The 5,608-nt window shown below is 37.1% G+C and overlaps 1 long non-coding RNA gene across 1 annotated transcript; it reads left to right on the forward strand.

Annotated features, from left to right (window-relative positions):
- The first annotated feature begins 737 nt into the window (after window positions 1-737).
- Window positions 738-2,083, forward strand: LOC113943776. Its single transcript, XR_003526440.1, has 2 exons — window positions 738-811; window positions 1,257-2,083. It is a non-coding gene; the product is annotated as an uncharacterized LOC113943776 (long non-coding RNA).
- The last annotated feature ends 3,525 nt before the right edge of the window (window positions 2,084-5,608 follow it).

The raw sequence follows: 5,608 nt of genomic DNA on the forward strand, positions 1-5,608 counted from the left end.
TTTTATTTCAATCACCTGTCACATCTTGATGGCTATGGTGATCATTCAGAAGCTGTGGTGGTTTACAGAGCACCTAAGAATGATTTCTGAAGGATGCTGAAAGGTCTGTCTTCTTCTTTCCTTCTGTACTATTGTAAAGAGGTATACATCCTCAAGTCATTGTAGGAAATAGGGATGAAAATAGGTATTTGGTATAAAAGGTTTCTCTCTTCTGGCACAAATGACCAGAAATGTGGAAGGAACCTGATTTCATTTCTTCTGTAAAGACTAGTGATTTTCCTTTCATTTTGAAATACAGAAATTTGAAGTAGCAAACCCAGCAGCAAACAAAATAGCAAACAGATGAACCATCAGATGAAGAAAATTATAGTCTGTCCTCCTTAATGTTCCAGTTCCCTCATCTCCCTCTCCTTTACAGATACTGAATATGACAGACGATCCTTAGGGTCGATCTGGTGAATCTGACTAGAAAATTCTGACTACTGTGCCTTGGTAGAGGCTCTAAAGTGAAGACTTTTGAGAGAGCTGAACATGCAATGAAGTGTCTTATTTATTAAAATTAAATGAGAAATTATTAGAAACGTGTGCCCCTTCAAACATGTTATTGCTGATAATTAAATATATATATATATATTAGGCTTTATGTATCTGATAGATAAATAACTTGTCAAAACAGCAATGGCAAATATTGATCATAATAGACATAATTGTATTTATAATGCTTGTACTTTGTACTTCACAGGAAAGAGCCACGTCTTATTGCTTTTATATGGATTTATAGAAAATTGAGATCCTACAACATACTCAAAATGTATGTTCCTTGCAGGCTTAAGCATTTTATTACTTACATTTACTATGTCCTTGCTATACCTTTGCTGACATATCTCCATGTGCAAACCACTGTCAACCGGCGTGTATGACCTCAAGATTTTTCCCCCATTTGGTGGTGTACACATGACTCACCCCAGCCCCGGTCACGCTGTGACCTGAGAAATGCTCATTAGGCCTTGGCCTTGATAAACTGCACCTGGGCTAAGTCCCTCTGATGATTTTCAGAAACGTTGTCTGTTCTCAGGAACTAGTGCTATCTAATGAGCTCCTGTTTTTTAATGAACAGACTTGAAAACTTATTTTTCTTCCCTGAATAACAACCCAAATGGAATAATATTTTCATTGTCAAATTTTCAAAGAAAGTTACTAACCTTAATTGCAGCCGGGATGGAAAATTACTATGACTAAAGCCAACTCTCTTGCAGCTCTAGAAACAGCGATCCAAACTGAGACCCCTTGAGCTCTCCCGGACAGCAGCAAGCTGTGACCAGCAATGTCCCTCTGAGTGGGACACCTCTCAGAGCCAGAGAACTCTCAAGTTTGCTATACTTGGATGATCACTGAACAATGATAGGAGATTCTGGGCTGATACTCTGACTCCTCAAGACTCAACCCTTCGCCTGTTGAAAAGATGCAAAGGCATCCGAAGTACTTCACTGAATCCGAGGACAATTTTTCAAGCGTATACCTTGTACAGGCTCTTTATGTCTGTGTGCATGCAAGCATGAATATGCCATAGCAAATGTACCAGGAATGTTCCTCCCCTAGATTTTAAATATTTTAGGTTTGTAGTAAGTTAGGCCTGTAAGTGAGTTACTGTTACGCTATAGTAAATTCTATATGAATCCTTTGCTAAGTTGTTTATCTTAAGATACTAAGTGCAGTTAAGGTTAAGTGCTTTTGGACCTTTAGGTCCAAAACTGATTGTCAAGTCCGGGCTCAGTTTAGCACAAGAGTCTACTCTGAACCTTGTGACCGAACAGGAGGGTCTTCCATATTCCTTTTTTCCTTGCCCTTTCCTATTCTTTTCTTCCTTACCCATTCCTATCCTTTTCTTCTCTGACCTACCCCCTTACCCTATCCCTCAGCCTCCACATAGATGGTTTGGGGTTTACTTTGGTTTAGATTGATTTATTTTGGATTTTTGTTTTGCTTTTGTCTGTGTGCTTTAACCATCTAGTAAGTAGTAGAGTGAACCTTGTCTACGAGCTTTGTTGTGCTTTTGCTTTTATATTAAACCTGTTTTTGCTGATACCATTGCCAGTGATTCCTTAAGCAACTTTAAAACATTCATTTGCAGCACCTTGCTCTCTTATTTCTTAACCAAAAGTACTGTAGCAGTAACCCTGAAGCTGCAAAAAAAACAAACCAGAACAACAGAAAAGAGTAGATGTCCTGTAATCCTTGAGAGGATTGATCAATATGGAAAACAGAGGTATCCATATTACAATAGACATATCCATACATTGTGTGGAAAGACCAAAGAGGCAGGTGTAAGAGAATAGCAGTTGATTCTACATTTCTCTAATGTCATTGCCAAAGAGATTGAAGTTAACCCCAGCTCACTGAAGCCAGTAAAATTTGCATTGCTGATATTGGTAGGTGAAAAATACTTATGGAGGTTTCAACCTAAAAAAGTCTTCAAAGTTATTAAATTTGGAGTTCCTGTTGTTATGTAAATAAGCCTAGACCTAGTATTCATATTTTTGCTATGTGAAGTTCAGCATGTTCCTAAAGACAGGTTAATCAGCCTGCAAAATGTATTAACCATCAAAAAAAGTGTTCTCTAATCTGAAGCACCTCTCTTTGTATTGGAGTGTTTTACTAGTGACACTGAAGTAGCTTTAAACTTGCTGCACTTTATAACACTCACAGTCAGTGTAGTAACTTAAAAAAAAAACTTTGAACACGGTCATATACCTAAAATACCATTAAAAGAACCAACTAAAAATCCTTGAAAATTATGAAGCTCATTTTTGTACTGAAAGATAATATTTTGGAAAGTTCAGAAAGATTGTTTTTTGGGGGGAAATTATAATTAAATCAAAATATGCCTATTTGTATACATCCACATTTAACCCCTATGTTTCAATAAAATTATGTAATTAATTCACTGAACACATTTAATGCCAGTGTAGTTTCTTTTGCGGATTATACTGTCATTGAAGAATTGAGATACAAGTCAGTGGTGAAAAGGATTAGCTTGTCATCTCTAAAGTTCTTAAAGGCAGTGTTTGTTCATGCATAAAGGTAGATGTAAATGACTTGTGAAGAGTTAATGCATGATTAGTAATTGTTATCAACATGCTACAGGCATGAACTTATGAATAACTGTCCCATGGCTATATCTATACAAATTGATAAAGAATATATATTTACTTTGAAAAGAACCAGGAAGACAGTTATTGAGATGTCATTCAACAACACGTTCTATGCTTTCTGCAACATAAACACTTTCTAAAGGCACTTATTGCATGCAAAGTGCCATACAGGATTAAGTACCCTTCTTTATTTCCCCTTCTTACATAATAAAAAGAAGAGACAGATGCCTTGTTGGGCAAGTCAAGGCAATTCCCTTTAATAAGAGTTTTAAGTATGATTCAAGTATTCCTCCTGGCTGACTGTTTTGGAAAGATACCTAGATGTTCCAGAAGACGAAAGTGATGACAGCCTGCAATATTTCATTCAAATTTCTTTTTTGCCCACCATAGCATTTGTATTCTGCCTAAATCACACTGATGATGTGCTTTACTGTAGTAGTTGCTCTTTACTTAAATTTCTCTTGATTTGCACTCAGTCTGAACAGCTGTCAGCTACCTGCTAGACATATGGTGCCAAGGACCTGCAGGGCAAATTTCTTACAACCCACAAGATGCTCAGTTAGAGTCTTTGGAACACTTTTAGCACGCTGTCATAGTATTACAATGACTTGTTCCTATTCCAGGCCCCAATTCCATAGACATGAACCCCAAAATTCATGGTGTACCTGCTGCATAAAGAAAACAGATCCTTTCTGCCTTTCAGACAGCTACTTCAGCAGAATCTCAGTCTAAGGGCTTAGTTTGGTTCTTAGTCTAACAAATTGATATTCTCCATATTTTGTACTGATATATATAGTCTGAACTTTAGAATCTGTTTCCCCATCCCAATTTAGCAAACCAGAAAAGGGACACTATCTTAATGAGAGAATGTCTGGGTTTTCACACCAGTATGAAGGATCCATGCATGTTAAAGGATCTTCCTTAGGAGATCCCAAAAGGCACTACTAAAATTACCCTGAATTTAGAGTTCTGCTACTTTTCTTTCAGAAAACCTGAAGAACCAGTCATGCCTGACTGCTTACTGTTTGAGTAAGGAGTGAAATGAGGACTGTAAAATGTAGAAGAACCATTATCTATACAGCAGTGGAAGTCCTGGAGAATGAATGAACTCAGCAAGAAAAACAAGTGCCCAAGGCACCAATGCAGGTATGTGACACACTGTTTACGGAGATGTTTCTCAAGAATAGGAATGTTGAAGAAAATTCGGGGTTGGAGCAGTAACTGTTACATGAACCCATACTTCTCAGAGGCTTGAATACAACTGAGCATGCAAAAAAGGCCATGTCCTCTTAGCTTGAAAAACACACTTCAGAGTAGTTGTAATTATATACTTGGGGCCTAGTTATTGCTCTACATGGTTTCTCAGAAGTTATAATAGCAATTAATAATTTCCAAAATAGCAACTTCCAAAAATATGCTACCCAGAAATCCCTGTAGAAATTCCATTCATCCTATAATGACAGCTTGTTATGGAAACAAGTATTCTACACATTATGCCTGAAATGTACAGGGTAAATTACATACCTTACATCAACATTAAAAATAAATGTAGCACTGAAAGTTCAAGAAAATGGGCTGAAAGCTCTTGCACTGCTAGTTTATTTTTTTTAATGTCTAACTGTAAACAGAGACGCCAGAGGTTTTAGGATTTGTTGTCACATGGTATTGAAGAACATACTGAACTTTTAATGCATCTTTTTTTCTCTCCTCTAAGACATTACCCTTCCTGTCTTGAACTAGGAGAGACTCATACGTGTTCATGGATCTGACATCAGTGTTACTAGAGAGAACTGTTTTTATGCTGGAAAATATACATTCTCATTTTCGTATTACATCTGATTATTGTTACATTTTTTTCCTTTACATCAGTTAACTACGGTATCAGCTCAGGCCAGTCAGAAGAGCCATTGCCTTTAGTGGAATTATTCACATCATTAAGTGTGTTTTGAAATGCTTTTTTTGATTAAGGATCTGTATTTTATGTTAGTGCTCATCTTGAACATAGTAGTTAAAATCATAGATCCTGCAGTGACTCTAAATGCCAGACTCAATGGAAATATTCAGTTTTGAACACCTGAAAGACTAGGACTGGGGTTTGCCTGTCCAGACAGATATATTGTGTCAAAGTACCATTCGGTTATTCTGTATGCAGTATGAATCCAGTAGTGCTCATATGAAGGTCATGCAGTCATTAAATATTTGATGAAGGTTATCAAATGACTTCATAAAAGCAGCCATGCTACTTCAGACCACTGAACCCCATAGCACAACATTCTCTGTACCAGTGGCCACAGGCAGGTGCCTAGGGAAGAGTATGAGCAGGACCAGCAGATGTTACACTTTACCCAAATACCTTTCCAAACTCCAATCATTTTCAACTCAGGGGTTTTCTTAATATTGTCATGAAAGTACATAGACCTTAGTATATTAGAACAATGCACATATCAGAGGCACTG

This window comes from Corapipo altera, unplaced genomic scaffold (assembly GCF_003945725.1).
Source record: "Corapipo altera isolate COAL_440 unplaced genomic scaffold, ASM394572v1 22b, whole genome shotgun sequence".
Lineage (NCBI taxonomy): Eukaryota > Metazoa > Chordata > Aves > Passeriformes > Pipridae > Corapipo > Corapipo altera.